This window comes from Melanotaenia boesemani, chromosome 3 (genome assembly GCF_017639745.1).
Source record: "Melanotaenia boesemani isolate fMelBoe1 chromosome 3, fMelBoe1.pri, whole genome shotgun sequence".
Lineage (NCBI taxonomy): Eukaryota > Metazoa > Chordata > Actinopteri > Atheriniformes > Melanotaeniidae > Melanotaenia > Melanotaenia boesemani.
This window is the reverse complement of record NC_055684.1, coordinates 33,962,188-33,980,560: the sequence shown is the minus strand read 5'-3', so window position 1 is coordinate 33,980,560 and position 18,373 is coordinate 33,962,188. Positions and strand designations below refer to the sequence as shown.

The 18,373-nt window shown below is 41.6% G+C and overlaps 1 long non-coding RNA gene across 1 annotated transcript; it reads right to left on the bottom strand.

Annotated features, from left to right (window-relative positions):
* Window positions 1-10,106: 10,106 nt before the first annotated feature.
* On the bottom strand, window positions 10,107-10,351 carry LOC121635563. The gene is made up of 2 exons (XR_006009474.1): window positions 10,260-10,351; window positions 10,107-10,181 (listed from the first exon to the last, which is right to left on the bottom strand). It is a non-coding gene; the product is annotated as an uncharacterized LOC121635563 (long non-coding RNA).
* Between the last annotated feature and the right edge of the window lie 8,022 nt (window positions 10,352-18,373).

Genomic DNA, 18,373 nt, shown 5'->3' with positions numbered 1-18,373 from the left:
CACATGACATAAAGTACATTAACATGTTAGAGCACATTAGTGTTTTAAAGATGGTCTCCTTCAAAGATTTCCGACCTCTGCATGCATAAACACCAGAGACGGCGTGAAGTGAGGGCATCGTGAAGTGAGGGCATCTAAAAAGAGTTGGATCCTGGCTCCCACATGAGACTTGGCAGTTATGTTTTGATGTTTTGAAGATGACAGAGGGCTTGCTTTTCTGTGCCACTGCAATGCTGCACTTTTCTACCACCACACACCAACATCCTCTGTTTGAGTGCTACTGGAAATCATTTACACTATTTTTTGAGTCTCAAACCAAGAAAGCTCAAAGCCGACACTTTGAACCCACACATAAAATGATTTCTACTTTCTGCTTAATTTCTGGGATAAATAACTTTCTGAGCTCAACAAGCACATATTTTGACACATGGAAACATTTTTATTGCCACTTTTCTGTATTCTTAGAGGTGTTTTATAGCATTACAGAGGTACCTGTCTGATGTCCTTTGCCCCTGCAGATGGACAGACATGCAGAATTCTAAAAACATAGCAACACATAGCTCTTGGAGCTCATTCTACACATGGCGATTAGTTAAAAGTTAGCTTAAACCTGGAGGTCCTGACACATGCCAACAACAACTGATTTTATAACAAAGAAAAGTAAGACAAAAGCTACATTACAAGCTGACAAAGCAGATCTTCATCCATTTTATGTTCAGTTTTTCTAGGCAATGCAAAGCTAAAGCACCAGCGAAAACACAACCATAATGAAGTTTACCATACTGCCTTGAAGATCTTAATGCAAGTACTACAAAGCCATCATCCCTTCCACCCATTTTTATGTCACTAGGTTTATAAAACATAATAAAATCATATCACATCATAACAAAAAGGACTTTAAAAGATATCAGACAAATTAACTTCAGTATGAGCAAGAACACAATAGTTTTTTTTTTTTGTTGTTGTTGTTTGTTTTTTCTTTTTTTTATTTTTTTTTTTTTTATACAAGTCTACAAAGATTTGAACCTTGTGGCTGCAGTCCTGTCAGTGCAGTGAAAGTAGTAAAGACAGATCCTGTCTGAGGGAGATGTATGAAAGGTTCTTTTTTTTTATTCATTAATTTGTTTTATTCTGTTTTCTGTGGTGTGATTTTGCTGCAGTTGAGCTCCACTAACTTCCTGACACCGCACAGTGCATGGATAAAAATTGATTGGATGCATAAACCACTGAGGCGTGGCTTAATAAATAACTTTCTAATTCTGACTCTGGCTCAATGTAATTGAATTATCAAATTTAGACAATACAGTTAGTAAGTTTGTATGATTTTATTTAGTAACCACTAATTTAATTTTGATAATCACACAAGTTCTGCACAGTCAAAGCCTTGTGGATTCCCCCGTGCTCTTTGGCGCCCCCATGTGTCAGAGAACCAGACTGGGAACCCAAGTTGCTGATGCTACAGATTTACTGTGTCCTGAAATTCACTTGTATTTACTCAGCACCTGTCTTTCCTTTAAGTTTGTGTACTAATTAGTTCTTTTTAACCAATTAAACTAGTCAAATGTTCTAATTTTACAGCACTGGCTCAAGTTGTTTTTATGTTTTTCTGAAATGTATCCATTGCAGTGGATCTTAAATTAGCCATTTAATGAGGCTTCCTCATCCAGATGGATTTTATATAAAGGTAAGCAGTAATTATCTTTTTTATTTAAGCTATCTTCATTTATGCTTTCCTGGCATTCTCTTTGATTAACCAGCTCTTCGTGTGCTACATATATTACCCTCAAAACTGGCTCAGTGCAGAGCAGGACTGTCTATATTGATTGAAACTGTGATGATGTTTAATAGCATGTAAGTTTATGGTGAAGTCAGAATTCATAAAACTTTACAGACAGTTTCTGACACCTAGATATAAAGGGGGTTTCTCCACTAACCTTGGTCAATTGAGGTTTCTTTCTCTTTTCTTATTTTCTCTTTTTTTAATATATAATGCAGTAAGTTGAAATCTGATGAAAAAATATGATTTTGTCAATGGATTAACATTACATATAACAGTGATAATTAATTAGCTTTTCTTTAGAGGAACGTATCAGGAGTCAATTTTTATTCATCAAGTACAGAAAGTATTTCTGCTTCAAACAACACGCCCGTTTGAATGTATGCTCCAGCTTTGACAGGAGGAAATGAGTCATATTTGCCAAAAATATACATCTTTGAAGTCAGAGTTAGCCTAAGGAGCAGTAGTTTTCCTTCAGACGAGTGCATTCATCTGTGGGTAAGCATCAACTGCAAATCTCATTGACAAGATCTGAAAGGCAACACAAACAAATGCTGAATTCCCAATATTTTGCTTTGGTCTCAGACCTGCAACTCTGACAGCAGATCAAAACCCAGCTCATTAGTTTTTCTGTTTGTGTTGTGCTTTCTGAAGCAGAATGTGCACTGCCTGCACAGCATATCAAGTGCTTTCATTAGTAGATTTGGTTGCAAATATCTTGATTGCCTGGAACAAGTTCCTCCAAATCTCTGAGCAAAAAGTAGTAGTGAAGGCATATTTTGCTGTGATCACCTGTCAGTTTGTAAGTGACCATAATGATCTGCTTGCCACTATGAAACCTGTTTCTGTATTTTGAAAAGTAATGCAAACTTATTTACATGACAATGCAGTATTTACAAATGAAAAAAAAATGGTTTTTATCTCATAACGAAAAAGAAATCCGCTTTTTAAATCTAATAATAATAATAACTGTATATAACATTAACAGTTTGTATAAAACTGCTTGTATGACTGTCCCTGGTGCTCTCACCCCCTGCAAAGTGCCTGTGAGCTGCTTTTCATGTTTTCTGACTGTTTGCTGCATGGCGTGTGTGTTCTGAGGGAGGGCTCACTAATCTGTTGCTCCTACTCAGGGACATGCTCATCTAAAGTCAGGGTCTGAGGATGCAAGATCTTTTGTGTTCAGAAGGCCTTTGGGGCAAACTTGTGATTTACAGCTATTCTAAAATTGACTCAACAATGAGGAAACCTTTTGCAATTCATTTTCCATTGCACGATAGCTGATGTGCACATCACAGTATGCTGCACAACTGCAGGCAGAAGTCTCTCTCAAAGCAGAAAACAGCAACTAAATCATTAAAAAAAGATCTGCACAAACCCCTTGTTGTGAGACTTTTCTACATGAATGTAGACAAATCCTCATAATTAAAGCAGAAAAACATGATGGTTCACTTATGAATGTGACTTATGACAACCTAACTTTCATTTTCACAATATTTTTTAAATTTCTCATCATGGTAGGTAAGTGTTTCAGCAAAGTGAAGGTACAATAATGGTGTAGAAAACATGGATCTTTGCCCCGTCTCTGAACCACTACATATATAATTAAAAAGTTAAAGAGGGAAGAATTAGTATATAGATTTAAAATGGCCTTCATCTCTGCATGACAACACAGCAGGTAGCCTGAGATAACATCCTTTCCATAGAAGGAGGCATACTAATGCTGAGACAGCCTTTGAAGAAGGAAAATCTGTATGCGGTAAAAAGGATATGAATCATGTCTGCAGTACACTGTAGCACATGAAGCAGCAGGCAGCAAATCTGCATTCCATTATTATGTAAATAGGTGAATACAGTTAAATACATAAATAATGTAACTGAGCCAACGTTACCAGGTCATTTAATAAATCATGCTAAAAGCAATTATGAATTTACATTCCATAACCATGAAATGATCATATCAAGTCACTGATTAGGTCATTTGTTAATGATGAGTAATAGTATACATCCTGCATTAATTCATGCATGAAGTTACAATGAAACATGGATAATTTAAGCATTGCTAAGTATATGATATGTTTCCTGATTGAAGCCTTAAAATTCCAAACTATAATTGTTTTAGATACAACAACAACATTTTAGGTGATTGGGTGATATTTTTTCCTTAGGGGGAATAAAAATGTTCAGTTGTTCAAATGTTCAACCTTTTTTGTTACATATCAAAACACTTATACGGACGGGGTTTCATATTTTATTAAGCTTGTTCAAACTGTAAGAGCGCATGAAGCTTGTTTTTGCTTGACAGCAAATGAAGCAGATAAATATAAAAAATGTTCTCCATTAATGCTAAAATGTTGGAGTGCAACCAGTCATTTGAGTTTCAAGGAAACCAAAACACTGCAAATAATGGGCAAAGCATTTTGTGGCCATTACAAAAGTGATGATAAATGATAAATTTGCAGATGTGTGATATTTAAATATTGTATGTATCCCAGCTGCCACCTGTGTTTGAAGAAATGCTCTCAGTATATAGCGCTCATCAAGTCTGTGTGTGGCTATGATTGCCGAGTTTTTATGAAGTGTTGCATACAGAATCAACTCTGAAGTTCACACTACACACTGTAAAGTTCTTGATGTTGGCAATATTCTTTTAAATCATCTGAGTGCAAAAATAAAAAGGAAGCTTGTGTTTGTAATAAATGTTGCTGACATGTTTAGTGTAATTTATGCAATGATATTGTAGTCTGAACAATGCAGTTTCGAAAACTCCTGGGGCTGCTTGACCCAAATCCAAAGCTCCATTTTCTGTGACGGGTGCCAGGCAGCCACAGCAGGCGCCAGGAGAACAGGGCTACACCGTGCATGGCTATATTAATTCAAAAGAGGTTAACTCCAGCAACATTTACCACCGACTGTTGAGGAGCAGTGCATCCCCAGTGGCGCCTAAAACCAGGACAGAATTATTTTGTTTCTACAGATAAGTTTTGTTTGTATTTGTCACTTTTATACAACACATCCCATGAGAATGACATCCTCAAAACAGACTAAAAGCATACATGTTGTAATGGGGTTTTTATCAGACACAAATAAAATTAACACTGACACTTTACTGATAGAGAATTGAGTTATAAAAGGCAGTTCATGAAAAGGTCAGGAAAGCTGGGCTTGTTGGAGCTTGAACACAGTCTTCCCTCTTTTTGAACACATTAAGTCCCGTATTTCTCATATTTAAGCCCTCCCTCTTTTTTTCCTCCACCCTTCCTCCAGGGATACACCTGTTGCACGGTTCATGGCTGTTGTTACAGCTTGCTTTCCAGCGTTACAAACCTTGGCAAATGGACAAGCAGCAGTAAGAGGTATGTTTAAGCCACTGTTTTATTGCTTGCTGCTTTTGATATGGGGGACTCAAATATTTTAGTTAAGTTTAACAGATGCACGGATTATTATTGGGCTTTTCTTTTCCGGATCATATCATCTTACACAGGTTTGTTTTGGCCTCCAGGTGTGTAAAGCAACAATGTGTGAGCATAAAATGTTCTTCCTCAGTGCTTGTTTGCACAGATAAAACCTTTATTTTCTTGTGATTTATGAACAGAAAGGAGTATTAATATTTGATTAGGCAGTTTTGCAATTAGAAAACACAGGACAAGTTTTTTAGAGTGTGTAAACCTTTCATGGTTGCATTTAAATGTGGTTATAGAACAATTCAAAAAAAAAAATTTTTAACCTGAATAACATTTAGAAAACATTAATGAAATGCATAATTTGCCAATGAAACATGTTTTCTAGTTTTCTTTAACAAAAGCAATGCAATGTTCCACATGAAGACTTTTTGTATTGTCTTGGGTTGTGTGGCTCTATGATGGTATGGGAATCCTTCACAGATGTAAACAAATATATTGATGAAAATGTTATTTAACATTTCAAAATGTGTTAGAAGTGATTTAAGAGGTTACATGAGTCAGGCTAGAATTCTGGAGCCATGTTTCTATAACATTTTCAGACAAAGCCTCATAAGACCATATATATATCCAGAGAAGGAAAAGGTAATTCACATGATCCTTTAAGTCAAATTTCTTATCTGTGAACCTGTTAACTGAACACACAGATTTTCCCACCTGTTGGTCAATGTGTGTGTCAGCGTGAGTATCTGCTGTTTTCTTTCTAGACTTGAGGGATATGATGAGTCATGGAGACGACATGTCATGACCTCTTGGTTTCATGTAGCCTGTTCCAGGTTCAGCTGCCTCTCGTCTGTAATGACGCCTGCACATATTTTAGTCCTTTTGTGATGAGTGCAGTGCTCATCAAACTGAGCAATACAAATCATGTAACTTCTAACACAGTTTTTAAAATTATTTTATATCTGTGCCATGCTTTACTCCAGTTCTGAACAGTTTTCAGCATAATATTACAAAGAGGAAAAATATTTCATTGCTTTCATCATACTGATGAAACAACAATAATCCCTTTTTTATGTTTCATCATCATGATATAACTATTGTAGCAAAAGTTAAGGAATATAAATCTAGATTTTGACATGTTTCTTAAAATAATTTAAATTTCAGTGTGCCATTTCCTTTTTATTTAGAGGTTTAGAATATATTCATCCACTCTTTGTATTATTAGCTGTCTTTTGTAGCAGATGCCCAATACCCCGCCTTTAAAAAAAGCTTTTAGTGTTTCTAAGTATGGAAAGCCAGACAATCCTGGGTAAACATGGGCACAGACAGGTGTGTTCTTTCATTTTAACAAACGTACACAGCTCTTTGAAGTTAATTGTCTTTGTTTTTTTCAAACATGTTTTTCAGAAATGCAGAAAGTTGGAGGAGTCGTGGTGTGTAGGCTTAAATCAAACTAATTTATTAAAAAAAAAAAAAAAAAAACAAGTGACACGATGAGTGAGAAATTAAGCTTCCATCATGTCTTATTAGTAGAATTGCTCTTTTTGCAGTAGCGTGGAGGTAACTTTAGATGTATGAGATGTTCTACTTTTGTCTCCAAACCTGACTTACTGGATGCCAGGTGGTGTTTTCATATCTGTCATTGGTGAACTACACCACCGAAAGGCAAAAAGAACTTACTGACACCCTGTTTCTGAAGGGTTTTTCTTTCTGTTTTCCACCCAGTTATAAAATGAATATAAATGCTTTTTTAAATGCTTCCTGTTTTGTTCCCCCCGGTAACAAACAAAATAAGAAAATAATTTTGGTTTTTCAGTTTTAAAAAATAACAATATTGTCAGGATTATTGACAGATATAATTCCAATTAAATAATTCTTATTTAATTATTGATTTTTCAAAAATATCTAACAGTTTTTGGGAATAATAATTAAAAAAAAGTCCAAAACTTTATTTTTTGAGTCATTATTAGAAATAGAAAAAAAAAAATATTGTTCAGAAAAGGATAAAAGGCACAAGTACACCAGTATAACATCTGACAAAAATTAACTGGGTTGTCCAAAGATCTGGGATCTGGCCAAATAGTCTCTTTGGCTAAGGTTTCTAACTGGGTAAAATGTGCCGAAGTATCTGAGTAAAGGTCATGAAATGAGCTGTTTGAATTCTTTGAGTGCTAAGAAGCTTCAAAAGTTCCTTTATTTTTTACTTTTGCTCCAGAAATCTGGGTCCATTCTTTGTGAAAGAGAACCACATAGTTTTGTCCCACAGGTTCTTACAGCCACAATTTTTAAAGTGATGTGGGATATATGTAAATAAATTAGATGACACATAAGTGACTTATTGAATCTTGGGATATTACAGTTCACATTTGTGCTTTTTTCTTTCTCATTCTGACTTATCAACTTGACAGTGAAGTAACATTTTACATTACCACTTAATGAGGTCAATGAAAGATAATAAGGAAAAGACAATAGGAGATCATTTTTCTGGTTATTTGATTGTATCCTTGAACTCACTTCCTGAGATTAAATTTATCTGTGTACCTGCCACAAAAGGAGCACATCTTGTGTTTTACAAAATCATGTAAAATTTTGTCACTTTTGTTACTTTTTTGGCCAGAAATTTATAGTAGTGACAGTAAGTGGCAGCTGCTTCAAGTACAGACAGCTAAGTAAACTTAGCACAAAAAGGAGAATTGTGTTTGATTAATTGTTTCTCCCGTTTAATAATAGAACCAATTTGTTTTGTATTATATGTTGTTAGAAAGCCTGATTTTTCACCTTTACATAGAGACTTGTAAGGATTATGCTATAGTGGAATGAGCAGCACATCTAAATATATTGGAAGTGCCCCCCAGAAATGTGTCAAATCCTGTGAAATATTCTCCTGTTGGTATTCACTCCTGTGACTTTAAATTAGTACGTCATTACCTCTGCAGAGGCATAGGTCATGTATTCGGTGGCTTGGATTTGTCTGTCTGTTAGCAACATAACTCCAAAAGTTATGGATGGATTTTGATTGCATTTTCAGGAAATCTCAGAAATTAAATAAGAAACAAGTAATTATATTTTGGGGGTGATCTGGACCATCACCTGGATCGAGGAAAGTTTTAAAGGAATCTTTACTATGGGGAGCATAATTAATAATGAATAATTTGGCCTTTTGAGTGTTTAACTCCCACCATAATTGACAATTTTTTTACAATGGCTTGTCTAGAGTGTTTCTAGTTGACATTGCTCTAATAATTTTTTATTGTAATTATTACTTCACTAGGCAAGGCAAGGCAAGTGTTGTGAAGGACCTCACAGAGACAGGACTGAATTGACAGGTTTATTGTGAACAAGGTTATCTCATCCAGAATCTTACTAGTTCCAAAGATAGTTCTGAGTCCAAGTAATCAGCTGGGTCAGTCGGGACCGGGACGGGTAAGAGGAGAAGTTCAGGTAGCTTGAACGAGGTCCGACAAAGACTGCTCTGGTGCTTATATATCCTGGAGCTGGGATTACTCGCAGGTGTGTTTCATCAGTATTCCGGAGAGGGAGAGCGGAGGTAATTGATTGGAGCAGGTGTGGGCGTAGCAGAGTCTGGTGCAACGGTGACAGCAAGGCAGTTTATTTGTATAGCACATTTCATGTACAGGACAATTCAAAGAGCTTTACATAAAACAAAGGCATTACAGATATTTAGAAATAGTAAAAGGCATCAACACATAATCACAATAAAATAATAAATTACATTAAAATGATTAAAAGCAAGATAAGTTAAAAAAAAAAAAAAAGGTTAACATGCAGATTTCATGCAAAGGTGCATGAGAAAAAAAATGTTTTTAACCTGGATTTTAAAATGTCTACATTTGGTGAAAGTTTAATCTCCACTGGCAGTTTGTTCCACTTGTTTGCAGCAAAACAGCTAAATGCTGCTTCTCCATGTTTAGTCTGGACTCTGGTTTGGACTAGTTGACCAGAGTCTTTGGATCTATGAGCTCTGCTAGGTTTATATTCTCTGAACATATCATAGATATCCTTTATGTGACTGACTGGAAGCCAGTGTAAAGATTTCAAAACTGGTGTGATGTGTTCAGATCTCTTAGTCCTGGTTAAAACTCTAGCAGCAGCATTTTGGATGAGCTGCAGATGTTTAATGCTCTTTTTAGGAAGTCCTGTTAAAAGACCATTACAGTAATCCAGCCTACTGGAGATGAATGCATGGATGAGTTTCTCCTGGTCTTTCTGGGAGACTAAACTTTCATTTCTGTTGATGTTTCTGAGCTGGTAAAAAGCTGTCTTAGTGACAGCTTTGATGTGGCTGCTGAAAGTCAGGTCTGAGTCTATCAACACTCCAAGGTTACGAACTTGGTCAGTGATTTTAAGAACCCTCCAGATGTTTGCCATCGAAAAGAATAATCTTTGTTTTGTCTTCATTTAATTGTAGGAAATTCTCCTTCATCCAGGTGTTTGCTTTGCTCCAGACACTGACACAATAAGTCTATTGGACTACAGTCATCTGGTGACAGAGATACATAAAGTTGTGTATCATCTGCATAACTTTGATAATTATTGCTATTGTTCTGTGATATTTGACCCAGAAGGAGCATATACAAGTTGAACAAGAAAGGTCCAAGGACTGACCCCTGGGGGACTCCTAAATAGGACCTGAACCAGTTAAGGACCGCTCCAGAAAGTCCAACCCAGTTTTCCGGCCTGTGCAACTGGATTCTGTGATCTACAGTATCAAACGCAGCACTGAGATCCAACAAAACCAGGACTAATACTTGACCAGAATCAGTATTCAACCTAATGTCATTTAACGCTTTGACCAGAGCTGTTTCAGTGCTGTGATGAGGTCGGAAGCTGGACTGAAATTTATCAAGATTTCCATTTTTGTCACAAACCCGGAGATTGGACTCAAAAGAATCAGGATTCCAGTGAAAGGTAAAAAGGAATTTATTTGAACAATGTAAATGTGCACTGGTGATCTATCCGGTCTCGTTCGGTCAGCTCTTCTGTGGGGGGGTATGAGAACAGGTGTTAGGAGGCAGGGAGTCTGTGATAATGATGCAGGATGTTACAAATCCACGTACCGGGTGCTGTAGTGCAGTTTGGTGAGATCGTACAGGCAGAACCCGGGAAGCCGGACGGGGAGTCCACTGGAGTGGGTGGATAACTGCTGGGTCAAGAACAGGTTAGTGGGGGAATAACTGGCGGGGGTCAGGGTCTCCAACCCACGGAAGTGGGTGATAATGAATATCTCCGTCTGGGCAGAGTAGATTATTCCGTGATCCAAAATCCACATCCAAAAACCAGTCCAGGGGTCAATAATCCAGAAATCCAATAACAAACAGAGATACCAGTCAGGGGGCAGGCAGAGACGATGGTCCAGGTCCAAAACAAGGTCAACAACAGGCAGGTAGGCAGGCAGACAGGTAGAACAACGGCTGGAAACGTGCAGGGTAGAACCAAGACGATCTGGCGAAGAAACGCTGTCACAGGCAGGTATTTAAAGGGCATCAAACAGGTGAAGCGTATTACCAATCAGAGTGGGAAAATTAGGTTGCGTTCAGGGAGGCTGGGAAGTCCGACCCTTATCAGACGGATCATTACAGTACCCCCCCCCCCACAAGGGTCGACTCACGGCGACCCACCAGGCTGAGCAGGGAAGCGGCGATGGAAACTCGCCCGGAGGGCAGGGTCCACAACAAAACGAGCAGGAATCCAGGTGCGCTCCTCAGGACCATAACCAGCCCAGTCCACAAGATACTGCAGCGAGCGGCCTGAGCGACGCGAGCGCAGGATGCGGCGCACAGTGAAGACCGGCCCGCCGTCCACGAACCGGGCGGGAGGAGGGGGTCTGGAGGAGGGCACAAGCGGACAGAAGGAGACAGGCTTGATCCTAGACACATGGAAGGTGGGATGCACACGCATAGCTCCGGGAAGGCGAAGGCGCACAGCCACGGGGTTGACAACCTTGGAGATGGGAAACGGCCCCACGAACCGCGGAGCCAACTTCCGACAGTCCAGGCGCAGCGGCAGGTCCCTGGTAGCCAACCAAACCTTCTGACCCACCTGGTAGGAAGGAGCAGCCCGCCTATGACGGTCGGCCGCCGCTTGGTAACGCCGGGAAGCCCGCAGGAGCGCGGCGCGCGCGCGCCGCCAGATTCTGTGACAGCGGCGGACAGCCGCGTGCGCAGAGGGAACCCGCACCTCCGCCTCCTGAGGAGCAAACAGCGGAGGCTGAAAACCTGTGACAACGTGGAAAGGGGAGAGCCCCGTGGCCGAGGAAGGCAGGGAATTATGGGCATATTCCACCCAAGGCAGAGTCCTGGACCAGGTCGAGGGGTCGTCGGAACAGAGGCACCGAAGGCAAGTCTCCAGCGTCTGGTTGGCCCTCTCCGACTGGCCATCCGACTGAGGGTGGAATCCGGATGACAGACTGACCTTAATCCCAAGCAGGCGGCAAAACTCGGCCCAAAACTTGGAGGTGAACTGCGGGCCACGGTCAGAAACCACATCCAGGGGAATGCCGTGCAGGCGGAACACATGGACAGAGAGAAGGTCAGCAGTTTCCTTAGCTGTGGGCAGTTTGGGGAGAGCAACAAAATGGGCCATCTTAGAAAATCTGTCAATTACAGTCATTATCACCGTCATACCATCAGAGGGGGGAAGGCCCGTGACAAAGTCCATGGCGATGTGGGACCAGGGACGACGGGGAATGGACAGAGGATGCAGGAGGCCCGCAGGACGTAACCTAGACGGCTTAGAACGGGCGCAGACAGGGCAGCCGGCAACGAAGCTCCGCACATCCCGGCGACAGGAGGGCCACCAGAAGCGCTGGGACAGGAGAAACAAGGTACGTGCCACTCCCGGGTGACAGGCCAGGCGTGAGGAGTGACAGAGAACCAGAGCCTTAGACCGCAGACGAGGTGGGACAAACAGGCGTCCCGCGGGGCAGCCAGTGGGGACGACAACACCCGCCAGCGCCTGACTGATCTCGTCCTCCAGCTGACTTCTGTTTACTCCCAGTCGTATGCGGGTAGGCAGGATGAAATCAGCAGCATCATTAGCGTCCTCCTCCGGGTGGGCAGTCTGTCGGGAGAGAGCATCAGGTTTAATGTTTTTAGATCCAGGACGATAAGCCAGAGTAAAACAGAATCTATTGAAGAAAAGAGCCCAGCGCGCCTGCCGGGGGGTTAGTCTTTTGGCTGTTTTCAGGTACTCCAAATTCTTGTGATCCGTCCAAACCAGAAACGGGTCTGCCGCTCCTTCCAGCCAGTGACGCCATTCCTGCAGGGCCAGTTTTACTGCCAGAAGTTCGCGGTTCCCAATGTCGTAATTGCGCTCAGCGGAGGATAGCGTTCTGGAGAAATAGGCGCAGGGATGCACCTTAGAGTCCTCCGAGCTGCGCTGGGAAAGCACCGCCCCCACGCCTGTGTCAGATGCGTCGACCTCCAGGATGAATTGTCGTTTGGGATCAGGTGTTCTCAGGATGGGAGCTGTGGTGAACAGAGTCTTAAGCTGCCGAAAAGCCGAGTCGGCCTCCGTGGTCCAGTTGTAAGGGGTCTTAACAGAAGTTAACTGATGTAGGGGTGAGGCTACAGCACTATAGTTCTTTATGAATTTACGATAAAAATTTGCAAAACCCAGGAATCTTTGCAGTTGCTTACGGTTCTCCGGTGTGGGCCATTCGCTAACCGCAGACACCTTGGAAGGATCCATCTCCACCCCACCTGCAGAAATGACATTCCCCAGGAACGTGACAGACGGGCGGTGAAATTCACACTTCTCCGCTTTGACAAACAGCTGATGCTGGAGTAGACGCTGTAAAACTGTTCGAACATGAAAAACATGCTCCTCCGGACTGTGGGAAAAAATCAAGATATCATCCAAATAAACAAAAGCAAACTTATTTAACATGTCACGTAATATATCATTGACGAATGCTTGGAACACAGCAGGTGCGTTGGTCAGCCCAAAGGGCATTACCAGATATTCGTAGTGTCCATTTGGGGTGTTAAAAGCCGTTTTCCACTCATCTCCCTCCCGGATGCGGACCAGATGATAGGCATTGCGTAAATCCAGCTTGGTGAAAATAGTCGCTCCCTGTAACAGATCTAGGGCTGTAGACATTAGAGGCAGAGGGTAACGATTTTTAACAGTGATTTCATTCAGACCCCGGTAATCAATGCACGGACGGAGCGATCCGTCCTTCTTATCCACAAAGAAAAATCCTGCCCCGGCCGGGGAGGATGAGGGACGGATAAGTCTGGCTGCGAGGGATTCCGAGATGTATTTCTCCATTGCAACTTTCTCTGGGGCTGACAGAGAAAACAGACGGCCCCTGGGGGGTGTGGTGCCGGGAAGGAGGTCGATAGCACAGTCATAGGGTCGATGTGGAGGCAGAGAGGTGGCTCTGGTTTTATTAAACACTTCTTTCAGATCATGATACTGAACAGGCACCTGCGACAGACAGGGGTAGCTGGTCTCCTCTGCCTCCGGTGTGGAAATGACTGTAGGGGGAAGAGAACGAAGACAGGAAGTTAAACAGTTCGTGTCCCAGTTGATAATCCTGCCATCTCGCCAGTCTATGTGAGGGTTATGGAGCTGTAACCAGGTGATGCCAAAAATAACCGGGATCTGGGGGGAATCGATGACAAAGAAGCTGATGTTTTCATGGTGACATGAATCAAAAACAACTGGAACAGGTTCGGTTCTTTGGGTGACTTGGTGCAGGAGGTGATCATCCAGGGCTCGGACCTGCAGTGGTACCGGCAGGGGGGAGAAGCTAAGACCCAGCTGTTCAGCTACGTTTTTATCAATGAATTCTGAGTCAGAGCCTGAGTCGATAAAAACCGGTAAGGTGTTTTCCTGGCCTGCCGCTGTGACCTGTATGTGAAAAACTGGGCGAGTGACAGAATGATCTAATAGAGTGCGGCTCAACAGGGTCCGCCCGTTCCCTGCTGAGCCCGATCTTTTACTGGACAGGTACGAACTAAATGGCCGGGCTGACCGCAGTATAAACAGAGTCTTTCAGTCATCCTTCGCTCTCTCTCTGCTTGGGATAACTTGTTCCTACCCATCTGCATGGGTTCTGGTTCGCTGGAGTTGGAGGCAGTGACAGATCTCTCAGAGACCAACGACAGACCAGGTCTGAGTGAAGGTCGGGGGTCCTGTGGCACACGTGTCTGTCTTCTTTCTCTCCGCCTCTCCCTCAGCCGCTGGTCAATCCTGATGGATATGTCAATGAGGGCATTAAGATCTTTAGGCGGATCCCTAGCAGCGAGTTCATCCTTTATTCGGTCAGATAAGCCATTGTAAAACGCATCGAACAGAGCTGAAGCGTTCCAGGTGCTATCTGCTGCTACGGTGCGGAAATCGATGGCATAATCCGTTACCGATCGGTCTGCCTGGGAGATGGAGAACATGGTTCTGGATGCTTCATGATCGGAACGGATAGGGTCGAATACCCGGCGCAATTCCTCCGAAAAACTACGGAAAGAGGCAATCACAGGCGAATCCCTCTCCCATTCAGCCGTTCCCCATAGCTTCGCCCGTCCTGATAGTAGGGACAAAACATAAGCCACTTTGGCCCTTTCAGTGGGGAATGACGAAGGCTGGAGCTCAAATTGTAGGGAACAATGAACCAGAAAAGCCCGACACTGACCTGGATCTCCTGAGTATCTTTCTGGGGAAGCCACGCGGGGTTCATGCCCCGGATTTACTGTTGGTGAAGCCTGTGGTGCATGAGACGTTCCTGAAACAGACGTGGTTAAGGTTGCTATTCCTTTGGCCAGTGTCTTAACCTGTGAAACCAACTCATTCAACCCCATTTCCTGCTGGCTGATTGCGCTCTCAACTCTGACGCGCCAATCACTGGAACCTGATGAGTCCATAGTTTGGCCAGATCGTACTGTCACAAACCCGGAGATTGGACTCAAAAGAATCAGGATTCCAGTGAAAGGTAAAAAGGAATTTATTTGAACAATGTAAATGTGCACTGGTGATCTATCCGGTCTCGTTCGGTCAGCTCTTCTGTGGGGGGGTATGAGAACAGGTGTTAGGAGGCAGGGAGTCTGTGATAATGATGCAGGATGTTACAAATCCACGTACCGGGTGCTGTAGTGCAGTTTGGTGAGATCGTACAGGCAGAACCCGGGAAGCCGGACGGGGAGTCCACTGGAGTGGGTGGATAACTGCTGGGTAAAGAACAGGTTAGTGGGGGAATAACTGGCGGGGGTCAGGGTCTCCAACCCACGGAAGTGGGTGATAATGAATATCTCCGTCTGGGCAGAGTAGATTATTCCGTGATCCAAAATCCACATCCAAAAACCAGTCCAGGGGTCAATAATCCAGAAATCCAATAACAAACAGAGATACCAGTCAGGGGGCAGGCAGAGACGATGGTCCAGGTCCAAAACAAGGTCAACAACAGGCAGGTAGGCAGGCAGACAGGTAGAACAACGGCTGGAAACGTGCAGGGTAGAACCAAGACGATCTGGCGAAGAAACGCTGTCACAGGCAGGTATTTAAAGGGCATCAAACAGGTGAAGCGTATTACCAATCAGAGTGGGAAAATTAGGTTGCGTTCAGGGAGGCTGGGAAGTCCGACCCTTATCAGACGGATCATTACACATTTTCATTTAAAAAGTCATGAAGCTGGTGAAATACAACTTTCTCAAAAATCTTGGAAATTAAAGAGAGGTTAGAGACAGGTCAATAGTTTTTCATTATAGAGGCGTCAAGAGTCCTTTTCTTTAGGAGTGGCTTAATAGCAGCTATCTTTAGTGACTTGGGAAAAATGCCTGATGCCAGCGAGTTGTTAACTATCAGTAGGAGATCACTTTCTACTGAAGTAAAACTGTTTTTAAAAAGTCGGATGGTATCATGTCCAGAGTGCATGTTGTTGATTTCAAATGCCAAACTGTTTCTTGTAGGATTTTTAAATCAACCATTTTAAATTGTGACATAACATCAGAATTATTTCCGGGTTTTAGACACAGACTAATTTTCTTGTGTGACTGTGTGGAATTAATATTTTGCCTAATTGTTTAAATTTTTTGGCTAAAAAAGTTGGCAAATTGGTTGCATTTCTCAGTGGAAAGGAGCTCTGGGCTTATCTGTTTAGGAGGATTTGTAAGTTTTTCAATCATAGCAAACAGAGTGCGAGAATTGTTGACATTCCTGTTAATCATTTCAGATAAATGCAGCTCTCTGGCCTTGCACAACTCATTGTTATAGCTACGCAGGCTTTGTTTGTACAGCTCATAGTGAATCTGAAGTTTCTTTTTCCACCATTTCCCCTCAGTTTTTCTGCATTCTCTTTTTAGGCTGGTAACCACAGTGGTGTTTGTCCATGTTTTCTGTTTGCTCAAGGTGCTCTTGATACTTATCGGTGCAACAGCATCCATTACATTCAAGATTTTCAGATTGAAATGATCCAGGAGTCCATCAACTGACTCTGCACTGGTTGTTGGTAACATAGCTATGGCCTCCACAAACTTAACACTTGTTCTTTGATTAATGTACCTCTTCCTAACTGAGGAGCAGGTTGGTTGGACATTCTGAGTGATCAGTAAATCAAACAAAATACAAAAATGGTCAGACAAGGCCAAGTCAGTGACCACAACAGAAGAAATATCAACACCCTTTGAAATAACCAGGTCCAGAATGTGACCTCGAATGTGGATCGGTTCTTTTACATGTTGCCACAAACCAAACATCCAATATGGAAGAAAATTCCTTGACATTACCATCCGTCATGTTATCTATGTGAATGCTAAAATCCCCAGTTAAGATGAAATGGTTAAAATCAGTGGAGATAACTGACAATAACTCAGAAAATTCATCAGTAAAATTTATACAGTGTCCTGGACGTCTGTAGATGATTAGAAATAAGATTAGAAATGCCCCTTAAAATAAAACTAAGATATTCAAAAGAAGTAAAATCAGCAAATGAAATATCTTTACACTGGAATGAATCTTTAAATAAGGCAGCTTCTCCTCCCCCTTTCCTCCCGTTTGGACATTTATTCATAAAACTAAAATGAGGGGATGCTGTTTCATTAAGAACTGTAGTACTTGTGTCTTCTGTTAACCATGTTTCTGTCAGAAAAAGAAAATCTAAACTGTGAGAAATGATGAAGTCACTAATTAACAGTGACTTGTTGGACAGAGATCTAACATTTAGTACAGCAGCTTTATGAAGTTTACACTGGTCTCTGTTGTATTCTGAGTTATACAAGGTATAGTTAACAGATTAGATCGATTCACCCCACAAACTGACCCCTAAAATTGATCATTCATTAAAATTATTAGGACTTGCCATGGTGAGATAGTGATCATCTTTACCATTTTAATGTGCAATATAAAACTACAAAAAAACAAACAGAAAAAGTTGCCTAGCGATGAATAAATAAACCACTGTTTTTCTTTATCCTTATTTTGCAAAATAAATGAACTGGCCAAAAACAAACAAAAAAACTGGAAAAACAACAACAAAAGAACAAAAAATAAAAACCAAAACAAACTTTTTGGCATTATTCTCAATATTGGACAACTTGAACACATCGTTTTGTCAACCAAGTTTAATCTGTAGAACTTAACTTGACTTCAACACGTCTGACTGTATGACACACTGAGCTTCACTTTTGCCTTCTGGCTATTCCAGAGTCAGATATGATCTTTTCAAACCAGGAATCTCTTTCTGTGGAGACAGATGCGCACAGCTTGGATGAGCATCTCACAGTGCAGCCAGGCAAAGCTCTCCAGTCTGATGAAAATAATACCTTATAAGGAGGCAGGTGAGGAGCAGGTCATCATACTGTTAAAGTTGAGATCTGATGCCATCTGGATCAATTTATCCAGTCAGTGACTAAATACCTACCCTCTCATTTCAGCAAAAGAAAAACACTTATTGGTCTGAGGCCTGTTTCAGCATCTCAGCTTGTCCTTTTCAGGAGAGGCTCCTACGATTTAAGTATAGGGCAAAGTCAAGGAATGAAATGTGGATGATTTTCTTTTTGTGTGGTCTTGTGAGAAGTGAGTTTCTTTTCACCTGTGCCTCTGCATGACAATCACAACTGTGACCGTTGATTAAACATGCCACCTAGTGGTGCAACATTTACCCTGCAGGCTTAGACACCAAAGGAAAGCCTTAAAAGGCTTGGACACAGACTCATATAAGTGTCACTTCCATGTAAGT